The sequence below is a fragment of the Thalassophryne amazonica genome, chromosome 12 (assembly GCF_902500255.1).
Source record: "Thalassophryne amazonica chromosome 12, fThaAma1.1, whole genome shotgun sequence".
Taxonomy (NCBI): Eukaryota; Metazoa; Chordata; class Actinopteri; order Batrachoidiformes; family Batrachoididae; genus Thalassophryne; species Thalassophryne amazonica.
In genome coordinates, this window is record NC_047114.1 from 100,418,208 (window position 1) to 100,433,406 (window position 15,199).

The following is a 15,199-nucleotide window of genomic DNA, read 5'->3' on the forward strand; positions in this document are numbered from 1 at the left end:
GACTCTAATACATTAGAGTCAAGATTAGGCTTCTTAAGTAATGGTTTAATCACTGCAGATTTGAAACATTTAGGAACAGATCCAGAAGTTAAAGAAAGATGAATAATTTCCAGCACAGTCGGCCCAAGAGTGGACCACAGGTCCTTAAACAGTTTTAGGATCAAATAAGGAGGTTGTGCTTTTTGTAGACGTTACGAGTTTCGTCAGCAGGCTGAGTGAGATACTATCAAATTCTGTAAATCTAGGTAATACCTCAGTAATGGTGCCCACCTCAATAGCAGGGTGTACTGGCTGGGTTAAGGCATGTTGGGATATTTTTAACCTAATGTCTTCTATTTTCTTCTCATAGTAATCCAGAAGTTATGAGTTATGCTTGTTTTTGTTGATCAAAACAGAGTAGTAAGTCCACTTTGTAGCCAATAATGCATGTTTATAGTCTAAGATAGGCTCACGCCACGCAAGGTGGAATACTTCTAATTTTGAACTACGCCATTTCCATTCTAGACCTCTAGTCATATGCTTGAGGTCACACAGGTAATTACTGAAGCAAGGTGACTGTGTTTTGGGGGGAGTGGTTTTAATAAAGGTGACGGGTCAGACTAAGGGCAGTTCAGAACCTCCATGACCAGTAAAAAATCAAGGACAGAGACGTCGCCCGGTATGGCGGAGCCGGGACCCCACCCTGGAGCCAGGCCTGGGGTTGGGGCTTGCGCACGAGCGCCTGGTGGTCGGGCCTTAGCACATGGGGCCCGGCCGGGCTCAGCCCGAAAGAGCAACGTGGGCCCGCCCTCCTGTGGGTTCACCACCTGCAGAGGGGGCCATGGGGGTCGGGTGCAGAGAGGATTGGGTGGCGGTCGAAGGCGGGTCGCCCGGCGGCCCGGTCCATGCTCACAGCCCCTGGCTGTTGGGACGTGGAATGTCACCTCACTGGGGGGGAAGGAGCCTGAGCTTTTGCGGGAGGTTGAGAGATACTGACTAGAGATAGTCGGGCTAACCTCCACGCACAGCTTATGCTCTGGTACCCAACTCCTGGAGAGGGGCTGGATGCTTCATTTTTCTGGCGATGCCCACGGTGAGAGGCGGAGAGCTGGGGTTGCATTGCTTGGTGCTCCCCAGCTCAGTCACCATGTGTTGGAGTTCACTCCAGTGAACGAGAGGGTCGCGTCCCTACGCCTTTGGGTCGGGGACAGGTCTCTCACCGTTGTCTCGGCCTACGGGCCGAGCAGCAGTGCAGAGTACCCGACCTTCCTGGAGTCCCTGGGAGGGGTACTAGATAGCGTGCCGACTGGGGACTCCATTGTTCTCCTGGGGGATTTCAATGTCCACGTGGGCGGCGATAGTGAGACCTGGAGGGGGGTGATCGGGAAGCACGGCCTCCCCGATCTGAACCCAAGTGGTGTTTAGTTGTTGGACTTCTGTGCTAGTCAAAGTTTGTCCATCATGAACACCATGTTCGAGCACAAGGGTGTCCATAAGTGCACGTGGCACCAGGACACCCTGAGCCGGAGGTCGATGATCGACTTTGTAGTCATATCATCTGACCTTCGGCCACGTGTCTCGGACACTCGAGTGAAGAGAGGGGCAGAGCTGTCGACCGATCACCACCTGGTGGTGAGTTGGACCCGCTGGGAGGGGAGGAAGCCGGTCAGACCTGGCAGGCCCAAACGTATTGTGAGGGTCTGCTGGGAATGACTGGCGGAACCCTCTGTCAGCGAGGTCTTCAACTCCCACCTCCGGGAGACCTTCTCCTAGATCCCGGGGGAGGTTGGAGGCATGGAGTCCGAGTGGACCATGTTCTCCACCTCCATTGTCGATGCGGCCGCTCGTAGCTGTGGTCGCAAGGTCTCTGGTGCCTGTCGCGGCAATCCCCGAACCCGGTGGTGGACGCCGGAAGTAAGGGATACTGTCAAGCTGAAGAAGGAGTCCTACTTATCTTTGTTGGTAGGTGGGACCCCGGAGGCAGCTGACAGGTACCGGCAGGACAAGCGTGCTGCAGCCCGTGCGGTCACAGAGGCAAAAAACTTGGGTCTGGCAGGAGTTTGGGGAGGCCATGGAGGTGGACTATCGGATGGCCTCAAAGAGATTCCGGCAAACCATCCGACACCTCAGCTGATGGAAAGAGATCTCCACCCGCACTGTTTACCGTGCGGGTGGAGAGCTGTTGACTCTGACTAGGGATGTTGTCGGGCAGTGGAAGGAATACTTCGAGGATCTCCTCAATCCCATCATCATGTCTTCTGAAGAGGAAGCAGAGACTGGGGACTCAGAGGCGGACTCATCCATTACCCAGGCCGAAGTCACCGAGGTGGTTAGAAAGCTCATTGGTGGCAAGGATCCTGGGGTGGATGAAATCTGTCCTGAGTACCTTAAGTCTCTGGATGTTGTGGGACTGTCTTGGCTGATATGCCTCTGCAACATTGCGTGGCGATCGGGGACAGTGCCTCTGGATTGGCAGGCTGTTTAAGAAGGGGGACCGGAGGGTGTGTTCCAACTATAGGGGGATCACACTCCTCAGCCTCCCCGGTAAGGTCTATTCCAGAGTACTGGAGAGGAGAATTCGAATGATGGTTGAACCTCGGATTCAGGAGGAGCAGTGTGGTTTTCGTCCTGGTCGCGGCACACTGGACCAGTGCTACACGCTCCATCGGGTGCTCGAGGGTTCATGGGAATTCGCCCAACCAGTCCACATGTGTTTTGTGGATCTGGAGAAGGCGTTCAACCGTGTCCCTTGGGGTACCGGGAGTACGGGGTCCGGGGTCCTTTGCTAAGGGCTATCCGGTCCCTGTACGACCGCAGCAGGAGCTTGGTTCGCATTGCCGGTAGTAAGTCAAACCTGTTTCCAGTGCACGTTGGCCTCCACCAGTGCTGCCCTTTGTCACCGGTTCTGTTCATTATTTTTATGGACAGAATTTCTAGGCGCAGCCAGGGTGTAGAGGGGGTCTGGTTTGGGAACCACAGAATCTTGTCTCTGCTGTTTGCGGACGATGTGGTTCTGTTGGCTTTGTCAAATCAGGACCTTCAGCGTGCACTGGGGCAGTTTGCAGCCAAGTGTGAAGCATCCGGGATGAAAATCAGCACCTCCAAATCCGACGCCATGGTTCTCGACCGGAAAAAGGTGCTTTGCCCTCTTCAGGTCGGTGGAGTGTCCTTGCCTCAAGTGGAGGAGTTTAAGTATCTCGGGGTCTTGTTCACGAGTGAGGGACGGATGGAGCGTGATATCGATAGACGGATCGGTGCAGCATCCGCAGTGATGCGGTCACTGTATCGGACCGTCGTGGTGAAGAGAGAGCTGAGTACGGGGGCAAAGCTCTTGATTTACTGATCGACCTACGTTCCGATCCTCACCTATGGTCATGAGATTTGGCTCATGACCGAAAGAACGAGATCGCGAGTACAAGGGGCTGAGATGAGTTTCCTATGCAGGGTGGCTGGGCGCTCCGTTAGAGACAGGGTGAGGAGCTCGGTCACTTGGGAGGAGCTCGGAGTCCAGCCGCTGCTCCTCCATGTTGAAAGGAGTCAGTTGAGGTGGCTCGGGCATCTTTTCCGGATCCCCCTGGATGCCTCGCTGGAGAGGTGTTCCGGGCACGTCCCATTGGGAGGAGGCCCGGGGGAAGACCCGGGACATGCTGGAGGGACTACATCTCTCGGCTGGCTTGGGAACGCCTTGGGGTTCCCCGTAGGAGCTGGGGGAGGTGTGTGTGGCTTGGGAGGTCTGGGCGGCTTTGCTTGACCTGCTGCCCCCGCGACCCCACTCCGGATAAAGTGGAAGAAAATGGATGGATGGATGGATGGATAGATTTATGAATAAAAGCAACACCCCCGCCTTGCTTTGCATCATGAGGGACATGACTAAATGTATATGCTGGTGGGCAGGCCTCATTTAAGGAGAGGACAGCTGTCGGTTTAAGCCAGGTTTCACATAACCCAATCATATCTAAGTGATGATCAATAATTAGATCATTAACCAACAATGATTTTGAGGACAGTGATCTTATGTTAATGAGACCCAGACTAAGGACCTCAGTGGGGTTGACAGTTGGACTGTTTGGGTTTAGGGGTGCTTCCAGAGTAGCATATATAAAATGCCTCGAAGTAGGTTTAGGTTTGAGACATTCCACTCGAGTTGTAGGTAGAAGACACAAAATCTTTGATTTTGCTGGAACAGCCAACTGCCATCCTCAATTTCAACATCATCCAATGTAGTAATGGGTATTAAGTTTGTAAAGCATATCCCTCTATGTTTTTTATGGACACATGTACGGAAGCACGCCACGTCTCAACTTGTTGAAATTCCCTCCCTGGCAGATAAACTGCACTATCACCATAGTGGATTTTCTGCACTATATTCCCCACTCAGCTAATGGATTCCACACCCACATTTGTCATAAGCCTTGCAGGGTCTCTAATCATCTGCTCCGTGGCCTGTTGTAGATTCCTAATGTTACCCTCCCTGTAGAGCTCTATCTGTGTTCACATACAAGATGGCGACGCCTTCCCCAGTAGGGTGGAGGCCGTCTGGCATCAGCATGCTATGGTGGCCTCTGAATGAAGACCAGTTATCAATAAAGCTAAAGCCTTGCTGTGTACAAAGTTACGCCAGCCAACTATTAAAGATGTCAGCCTGCTAAACGCCTCATCATTACCCTGGGAGGGGAGGGGACCAGAGACTACTAATCAATGCCGACACATTTTTCTGGCAAGGACACAGGTCCTCTCTATGCCCATTTTTGTGACTTCTGAATGCTTCATCCTGACATCATTGGTGCTGACGTGAATAACTATGTGACTATATCTCATGTCATGTTCCTTACTCTGTCTTCCCTTCTGCAGCGTCAGCACCCTAAGATGGGATGCAATGTCAGGAGCTCTGGCCCCAGGAATACATTTAACCTCAGACAGTGTCTGTAACCTGACTTTGTGGGTGATAGAATCCCCTATCACTAAAGTCCGGTGTTTCAGCCTGGAGACAGGAGTGGAAGTCACTCGTGGGCTCTGAGAATTCACATCAGGCAAATCCAAGGGGGAGAACCGATTCACAGTTCGCACTGGCGAGTGTGATCGGGGTACCACAACTGGGCACCAAGCCCTATGGGGCTTCCTCCGCCTAGCCACAGTCCAAAAGCCATCCTCCACAGCTGGCATTTCTAGGCTGATACTAATGGGTACACTAGCCACCCCAACATTAACCTCGTGTAGTGCCCATAACATCTAACTCCACTGAGTTAAGAAGCTTTTCTAACTCACAGACATGGCTCTCTAAAAGAGCCACTCTATTTGCCAACATCACACAGGATTTATGGAGGGTGTAAAGTCGTGTACTTTGTCACTAAGAAATTCAAGAGTGTAGTCAAGCAAGCACGAGCTAACCAATAATGAATAAGCTAACCACTCCTAAGGCTCACACAGGATTCACACAGAAGTAAATAAATGAGTTAAAATTCACAGCAGTTACACTGAAAAAGTAGCAGAAGTATTAGACTCGTAGGAACAGTAAAAAAAAAAAAAAACCCCGAAGACTAAACCACTCCAAAGTATAAAACAGAAAAGTACTAAGCTACAATTCTCAACAGTTACACTAAAAATCTAACAGAAGTATTAAAGAACCGGGGGGGTGAACTAGCTAACGCAAGCTAACTGCTAGCAACGACCCGTCCGCACGTCTTTCATTAAAAAAATCTCCTTTAACAGTGGAATATCCGGATAAAATGCTGAAACCGACTTCTTCTGAAACTTCTCTGTTCTCTCACGACGTCCTGGATCAATAGAGCCTGAAATGTTGAGGTTTTCAGCTTGAAACAGGCTGACGACGGCGCCTGAGAGCGCTGCGCGACGTCTCGCACCGTGGGAAGTCCTTAAAGCGACAGAATCACCTCAAAATCTCTCATCAGCCGTTAAAATTTTCACTGAAAACCAGCTTAATTTTTCGAACCGTGTCCACTTCGATGTGTCTCACAGGTTTAGAAAAAATTTTGATCAAACAACGCGCCAGTCTCTCAGCAACTTCTCAGACAAAGGAATTCCGACGAGGGGCTGGACGACTCCTCCCACAAGGAGTGCTCACAGGCGAATGACGTCACCGACAGGCGTGGAAAAACTCACGCATGTGCACGAGGGTTCAAGCATGTCTGACGTAAAAACATATGAATGAAATCCATATAGTTTTTGAAAAAAATAAAAAGGACCTATACTTTATGGACAGACCTCGTATAAACAGTGTAGGTTGTGCAAAGAAGTAAACAGTGTAAACATTGTTGGTAGTGCAAAAAAAGCAATAAAACTTTTGGAGAACAATTTAGACTTTGTTTGAATTCTGTTTGCTGTTGTTCGTATCCCAAGAAGAGGAGGGACTTTGTGTATCAGACTTGAGATATATCAGACTGTAACTCCTGGGCTTTTGATGTCTTTTCTGAACTGTACTCTCTGGAGGGTCTGTTGGGCCCAGGACCCACTGGCTTTTTTCTGGTCTCACGAATGTGACCATCCGAGTCCAGATGCCATGAATGTTGGTAATCCCTCCAGTCACGCCCCCAGGACAGTCAGTTCATCTTACAAAGTGACACATCCACCAGTCTGGACCTGGGGGCGCTCAAGACTGTTTTTTTTTTTAGCTGGAGTCTGTGATGGAGGTGTTGTCCAGGAATGTGCTCAGCATCCTGGACAACATCTCCCACCCCCTGCATGCCACACTGACGTCCTGTCAGAGCCCCTCCAGCCACAGACTGACACCACCGAGGTGCAGCACACAATACCACAGGAGGTCCTTCCTTCCTGTGGCAGTCAGACTCTATCCCCCAATCTCAATTCTTTTTTGTACCCCTTCCCCTTTAAAACAAGGGGTAAGGTGAAGGGGTGTGCCTCTAGCCCTATGAATTGAGACACCCCTCCACCTTAGGAGAAAAAAAAAAACTGCCGGTGTCAAACTGCTGTCTTCACTGTTTGTTAACATGGAAACTGAAATGCAACTTGTTGCAGTCGCCTGTTTGCTCTTTTTATTTTCTCGCCTTTCTGCGTAAATGCAAAGAAATAGAAGAAGTCGCAGATTTCTTTGACGCATTGCAATCATGTCATGTTAATTAGTTTAATTAATTTGTAATTTATAATAATAATAATAATAATAATAATAATAATTAATAGTATTAATAATTAATTGTGTTGTGTGGGCCGCTGAAGAGGAGGTACTGCTGGCCCACCACCACGAGATGGCGCCCTGCTTGAAGTGCGGGCTTCAAGCAGGAGAGGGCGTCGGAGCAACCAGGAGTGACAGCTGTCACTCATCATCCATACCAGCTGTCACTCATTCACTTCTCATCACCACCACCATAAAGACCGGACTGCAACTCCACCTCCCCGCCGAGAAATCAACTACCATTAAGGTAATTTCTCTGCTGCCTGAAACTGTGTGTGTTTAACCTAAACTTCTATTGCAGCCGTTTTCCTGGAGTGTTTCCTTATCTGGAGGATTGGCGTTTGGTGTGACAGTGACGGCTTCGCCTCACACCCCAACTCAGATAAGTGGTTGACCAGGAGCTGCATGAGTGTGTGTGATTGGAGGTGGAGGTTCTCCCTCCTTTACTGAATACAGACTGTGGGATTACTGAGTGTGCAACCTCACACTCATCTGGACTGTTTCTGTTTTCTGCCAGCAGTACCGGGTCTGACTGCTGAAGACAGCGGCCACCTGGGGCGCAGGGCTTGGCGGCTCCAGTGTTGTTCAGCTCCGTTGGTGGTGGAAGCTGTGTGGGGATCCAGCTCTTCTCTCTCCAGGCGTCTTCTATCGTCGAGCCTGCCCACACGTCACCTGGTGTATGATTGACAGTCCACCATATTGTTGTTGTCTGTACGTTGTTGTGCGATTCACAACATTAAATTGTTACTTTTGGCTTATCCATTGTCCGTTCATTAACGCCCCCTGTTGTGGGTCCGTGTCACGTCACTTTCACAACAGGATTTCTCGGTCAGCGTCATGGATCCCGAGGGGCATCAACCATCGCTTGAACAGCCAATGAAGAGCAAGGTGCACAGGCGCCAGCAGGAGGCGTGTTAGGTGAGCTGCAGCACATCTTAACCGCCTTTGCCGCTCGGTTGGACTTAGTTACCGAGCAGAGCAGTGTTCTCGATCGCAGGATAGAGGCTCTCACTGCCCAGGTGGAAGCGCGTGCTCAGGGCGCTGCTGCAGCACCTCCTCCTGCTGACCGTGTGCCAGAAACAGACATTCCGCTGGTCATTCAACGAACCCCCCCACCGTCCCCTGAAGCATACATAAGCCCTCCGGAGCCGTACGGAGGCTGTGTGGAGACGTGCGCGGACGTCTTGATGCAGTGCTCGCTCGTCTTTTCACAGCGTCCCGTCATGTCAGACGTCAGACGCTAGCCGGGTGGCTTACGTTATAAATTTGCTTCGAGGAGAGGCACGCGCCTGGGCTACGGCGCTTTGGGAGTAGAGTTCACGGCTCCTAACGGTTTATATTGAGTTTGTGAGGGAGTTCCGACAGGTGTTCGACCACCCTCATAGAGGCGAGACCGCTTCAAGTGTGCTGCTGTCGATACGACAGGGGCATCGGAGCGCAGCGAAGTATGTAGTCGACTTCCGCATCGCGGCAGCGCGAGCCGGCTGGAATGCTGTTGCGCTCCGCGCCGCCTTTATAAACGGACTGTCTCTGGTCCTTAAGGAGCACCTGGTGGCGAAGGACGAGCCGCGGGATTTAGATGGGCTTATCGACCTGGTTATACGGTTAGACAACCGATTAACAGAACACCGACGGGAGCGAGACGAAGGGCGTGGTCAGGCACAAGCCGTCCCTCTTCCTCCCGGGTCTGAAAGGGAGCCGACTTCCCCACGCTCCACTGCCAGGGCTACCTTGCTGACGTCTTCAGCAAGGATCTGGCACTCACGCTGCCCCCGCACCGTCCGTACGATTGTGCCATTGATTTGATACCGGGCGCTGAGTACCCATCCAGCAGGCTGTACAACCTCTCACGTCCGGAACGCGAATCAATGGAGACCTACATCCGGGACTCGTTAGCTGCCGGGTTGATCCGGAACTCCACCTCCCCGATGGGTGCTGGTTTCTTTTTTGTGGGCAAGAAGGACGGCGGACTCCGTCCATGCATTGATTACAGAGGGCTGAATGAGATCACGGTTCGCAACCGATACCCGTTACCTCTGTTGGATTCCGTGTTCACGCCCCTGCATGGAGCCCAAATTTTCACGAAATTGGATCTTAGGAATGCTTATCACCTGGTTCGGATCCGGGAGGGAGACGAGTGGAAGACGGTATTTAACACCCCGTTAGGTCACTTTGAGTACCTGGTCATGCCGTTCGGCCTCACCAATGCGCCCGCGACGTTCCAAGCATTGGTTAATGACGTCTTGCGGGACTTCCTGCATCGGTTTGTCTTCGTATATCTAGACGATATACTCATCTTTTCTCTGGATCCTGAGACCCATGTTAAGCATGTACGTCAGGTCCTACAGCAGTTGTTGGAGAACTGGCTGTTTGTGAAGGGCAAGAAGTGTGAGTTCCACCGCACTTCTTTGTCCTTCTTGGGGTTCATCATCTCCTCCAACTCCGTCGCCCCTGATCTGGCCAAGGTTGCGGCGGTGAGAGATTGGCCCCAACCAACGAACCGTAGGAAACTACAACAGTTCCTCGGTTTTGCAAATTTCTACCGGAGGTTCATCAAGGGCTACAGTCAGGTAGTTAGCCCCCTGACAGCCCTGACCTCCACAAAAGTCCCCTTCACCTGGTCGGATCGGTGCGAAGCCACATTTAGGGAGTTGAAACGCCGGTTCTCGACTGCACCGGTTCTGGTGCAGCCCGATCCCAAGCGCCAGTTTGTTGTTGAAGTGGATGCCTCTGACTCAGGGATAGGAGCCGTGCTATCCCAGAGCGGGGAGTCCGACAAGGTTCTCCATCCATGTGCCTACTTTTCCCGCAGGTTGACCCCAGCTGAACGGAACTATGACGTCGGCAATCGGGAACTTTTTGCGGTGAAGGAGGCTCTTGAAGAGTGGAGACACCTGTTGGAGGGAGCATCGGTACCATTTACAGTCTTCACGGACCATCGGAACCTGGAGTACATCCGGACTGCGAAGCGTCTGAACCCCAGGCAAGCCCGCTGGTCGCTGTTCTTCGGGCGTTTTGACTTCCGGATCACCTACCGCCCCGGGACAAAGAACCAACGATCTGACGCCCTGTCCCGGGTGCACGAAGAGGAGGTCAAGACTGAGCTGTCAGACCCCCCTGAAACCATCATCCCTGAGTCCACTGTCGTGGCTGCCCTTACCTGGGACGTGGAGAAGACCGTCCGGGAGGCCCTGACACGGAGCCTGGACCCAGGGACCGGTCCGAAGAACAAACTGTACGTCCGACCAGAGGCCAGGGCTGCGGTCCTTGACTTCTGTCACGGGTCCAAGCTCTCCTGTCACCCAGGGGTGCGAAGAACCGTGGCAGTGGTCCGGCAGCGCTTCTGGTGGGTGTCTATGGAAGCCGACGTCCGGGAGTATGTCCAGGCCTGCACCACCTGTGCCAGGGGCAAAGCTGACCACCACAAGGCCCAAGGCCTCCTCCAGCCTCTGCCTGTGCCTCGTCGCCCCTGGTCTCATATCGGCCTGGACTTTGTCACGGGCCTCCCGCCGTCCCAGGGAAACACCATCATCCTAACGATAGTGGACCGGTTCTCCACGGCGGCCCACTTCGTGGCCCTCCCGAAGCTCCCGACGGCCCAGGAGACTGCAGACCTCCTGGTCCACCACGTCGTGCGTCTGCATGGGATTCCATCAGACATTGTTTCGGATCGTGGTCCTCAGTTCTCCTCCCAGGTCTGGCGGAGTTTCTGTAGGGAACTTGGGGCCACCGTCAGTCTCTCGTCTGGGTACCACCCCCAGACGAACGGGCAGGCAGAGCGGACTAACCAGGAACTGGAGCAGGCCCTCCGTTGCGTGACCTCCGCGCACCCGACGGCCTGGAGTGACCATCTGGCCTGGATCGAGTACGCTCATAACAGCCAAGTCTCGTCTGCCACCGGCCTCTCCCCATTTGAAGTGTGTTTGGGGTATCAGCCCCCATTGTTCCCGCTAGTGGAGGGAGAGGTCGGGGTGCCTTCGGTCCAGGCCCATCTGAGAATGTGCCGTCAGGTGTGGCGTACCGCCCGCTCTGCCCTGCTCAAAGCCCGGACGAGGGCCAAGAACCATGCAGACCGCCGGCCAGCTGAAACTGCCAGCTTCACTGCGGATCCACCCAGTTTTCCATGTGTCCCACATCAACCCTCACCACGTTTCACCCCTCTGTACCCCCGGACTGGTGCCGCCTCCTGCCCGGATCATCGACGGGGAGCCGGCTTGGGCCGTGCGCCGGCTCCTGGACATCCGTCGGAAGGGCCGGGGGTTCCAGTATTTGGTGGACTGGGAGGGGTATGGACCCGAAGAACGCTCCTGGGTGAAGAGGAGCTTCATCCTGGATCCGGCCCTCCTGGCCGACTTCTACCTGCGGCACCCGGACAAGCCTGGTCAGGCGCCAGGAGGCGCCCGTTGAGGGGGGGGGGTTCCTGTTGTGTGGGCCGCTGAAGAGGAGGTACTGCTGGCCCACCACCACGAGATGGCGCCCTGCTTGAAGTGCGGGCTTCAAGCACGAGAGGGCGTCGGAGCAACCAGGAGTGACAGCTGTCACTCATCATCCATACCAGCTGTCACTCATTCACTTCTCATCACCACCACCATAAAGGCCGGACTGCAACTCCACCTCCCCGCCGAGAAATCAACTACCATTCAGGTAATTTCTCTGCTGCCTGACACTGTGTGTGTTTAACCTAAACTTCTATTGCAGCCGTTTTCCTGGAGTGTTTCCTTATCTGGAGGATTGGCGTTTGGTGTGACAGCGACGGCTTCGCCTCACACCCCAACTCAGATAAGTGGTTGACCAGGAGCTGCACGAGTGTGTGTGATTGGAGGTGGAGGTTCTCCCTCCTTTACTTAAGACAGACTGTGGGATTACTGAGTGTGCGAACTCACACTCATCTGGACTGTCTCTGTTTTCTGCCAGCAGTACCGGGTCTGACTGCTGAAGACAGCAGCCACCTGGGGCGCAGGGCTTGGCGGCTCCGGTGTTCTTCAGCTCCGTTGGTGGTGGAAGCTGTGTGGGGATCCAGCTCTTCTCTCGCCAGGCATCTTCTATCGTCGAGCCTGCCCACACGTCACCTGGTGTATGATTGACAGTCCACCATATTGTTGTTGTCTGTACGTTGTTGTGCGATTCACAACATTAAATTGTTACTTTTTGGCTTATCCATTGTCCGTTCATTAACGCCCCCTGTTGTGGGTCCGTGTCACGTCACTTTCACAACAAATTGATTAGTAATTTATTAATGTTAATGATACTAGTAATTAATCAATAATAATTCATATTCTTTGATTAGTCATTAATTGATTGATTAGTAATTAATGAATTAGTAATTAAAATAATTTATGATAATAATTTATTAATTTATATAGCGCCAAATCACGACTAATCACCTCAAGGCGCTTCACAAACATCATTTAAAAGCAGAACAAAATGAAATAAGATTAAAACACAATAAAATTTTTTTAAAACATAAATAAGTAAAAGAAGTAAAATAATAAAAATAATAAAAAAACACACAATCATATAAAATACTAATAATAAAACAGGAAAACAGTTTATTTAAAATAAATAAACACGAAATATATCAGTCTGTGTGCAATGAATGTACACATTATACAAGTTTCACTTTTTGAATGGAATGACTGAAATAAATCAACTTTTTCATGATATTCTAATTATATGTCCAGCACCTGTTTGTATGTTCTGGGCTGCATCTAGTTCTGTTAATATTTCTTTTTCAAATTCTCCCATTTTTTGCATCCAGCTCTATTTCCTTTAGAAATGTCCTTGACAAATAATATCAGTCTGTCAGGACGTCAGGTTGTGTGTTACACGTGTACATGTGTGTGTAGATATTTTACAACTTACTCCCATTGATGAAACTTCTCATTTTCTGCCTCATTTTCTTATTAGGAGTCGAGTGTTCAGGGCTCCTGTTTGTTTACTAAATACACACACGTGTTACAAACCTTGAAATCCAACAGCAGGGGGCGCTATTATCCAAAGATTTATGAACATACAAATTAACGTGCTGATCCTTTATCATGATTTTCTACGTTGTGAGATATAAAAGTGTCTTATCGTAGCGTTCGTGTGTATGTGCATTATAACGCCTCAGCGCACGAGCGAAGTTACGATATTCTTCAGAACGACAATATACACAACATGCATCCAGCAGCAGACACGTTACTGTCATAGACAACTGCCTGTAAAGTTTTTTGGCAAGTTAGAACTTTCTAAACAGTGCAATTTGTAATGAAAGCCGTTTAATTTGTGCAGGTCTTTCGGTGCCATGTTTGTTTTTCGGAGAGAGCAGTAAGCTCCTCCTACCCCTCCAAACGGAGTATGCATCCAGATTCACTCCAAACAGAGGGGTTTGTAGCCCTCCGCCTACCCCTCCGCCTCACTACTAAAAGAGAATTGAGACACCCCTATGCCTCTCATGCCCGCGCAAAACGGAGGGGAAGGGCCAAGGGGTAGAATTGCCTATAACAGCCTATAACTCCTCCCCCTTCTGCAGGATGAATACATGACGATCAGAGTTTTTCAGTTACTTAGAGCTATGTGCAATACTGTCAACAGCTTGTGCAAGTGTCTTCAGTCATTTTGCATAAACATGTTGTACTCAATGACCTCACTGTTTTTTAAAAAAAACATGGTTTACTGTTTCAGCACTCTGGCAAAACAACTTTCTTTGGGATTAATAAAATTCTTCTTCTTTTGTCAATATACATGACAACAAACAGAGTTTCCAGCTGCTGGAAAATTATTGTAAAAATTGGATAACACACACTCCAGCAGGCAGAGAAAAAAGCTCAGATTGAAGTCACTTCAGATAGAAATGTGAACAGAGCTGCTGTCCTCTCTGGTGAGATTCAAACCTGCTGTCCCACCCTGTCTGTCCTCTTATTTTATAAACTAGCTGCCTGCCTTGTTCTCTGGAGGTCTGGTTCTGCTGCATCCTCAGTGAACTTTGCTCTGCCAGATATCAAGTTTGACAGGCAAGACGGGCTGGACACAAATGCTGATGCAGGTACACAGCTCAGTGGAGTCAAAGCGTTTACTTGGTTAACAGGCTGGATTCAGTACACAGAAAGGCAGTCCCAAAAGAGCAACAGTGACAAAATCATCAGGCTTAGGCGTGGTCGAGGTACACAGGCAGGTAGTCAAAAACCCGATGAGGCAACCTAAGCAAGGCAAGGAAATACAAGACACTGAGCTGGAAAGAGGCACAAGGCACTACAAACTGGAGAGGGAGTAAGGCAAAATGAGGAGCTTAAATACACAGCAGGTGTGTGTGGAACACACCAGAATGAGGGTGTGGCCAGAGAGAGGGAAACACCCACCACCAAGAGCCAGCAGAGACCGACAAGAGAGAAAGTGACAGAAAAACCCCAGCAAGAGAATAAACAAAACAGAAAGTAACTGAAACAACTCAAAGCCAAGAAGTAAAAGCAGACAAACTCAAATCCTGACACCAGAGAGGCGACGCTGTGGAGGCGGAGAAGGGGGGAGCAGGATGCTCCATCTGGAGCCGCAGAGCAAAGACCACGTCTGTCCCTGTTACACAGGAGACAACCACCGAACCTCTGTCACTGCTTCTGTTCTGTGCACGTCAGCACACAGGGGCACCTGCCTGCAGCTGTGGAGTGTCAATTTGCCAAATCCCCACACAGTGATATAACTCTGCGTGTGACGGGTAACTGAGATCATCCAGGATCAGCCACGACTTCTTAACGGCTCTGTGTTTATGTACGGACATTAGGTCATTTAAGGAAGCACCAGCAATCTTACTACAGTCATTTATAATACGATGCAGACATCTTATATTTTTTTTTAAAGATGCAGATGGTTTATGTTTTTTAAACTTAAAAACCCTCACCAGCAGATAAAAGAAAAGGTAGGAACAACTTCAAAAGAACATCTTCATAAAAGTGCTGCCCAAATGCCAGAGTTTACGAAAAAATACATGTTGTTGAGCTTTTTTACATAACTGGTCAATGTGATGCTCAAAGGTTTTTCTACAGTCAATAAAAGTCCCAAGATATTTATAATTCTGTACAATTTCCACACAGACCA

General features: G+C 50.5%; 1 long non-coding RNA gene across 1 annotated transcript; it reads right to left on the reverse strand.

The window, feature by feature from the left end:
• Positions 1-10,719: 10,719 nt before the first annotated feature.
• LOC117522364 lies at positions 10,720-14,796 on the reverse strand. The gene is made up of 3 exons (XR_004564206.1): positions 14,673-14,796; positions 13,232-13,233; positions 10,720-10,732 (listed from the first exon to the last, which is right to left on the reverse strand). It is a non-coding gene; the product is annotated as an uncharacterized LOC117522364 (long non-coding RNA).
• Positions 14,797-15,199: the final 403 nt, after the last annotated feature.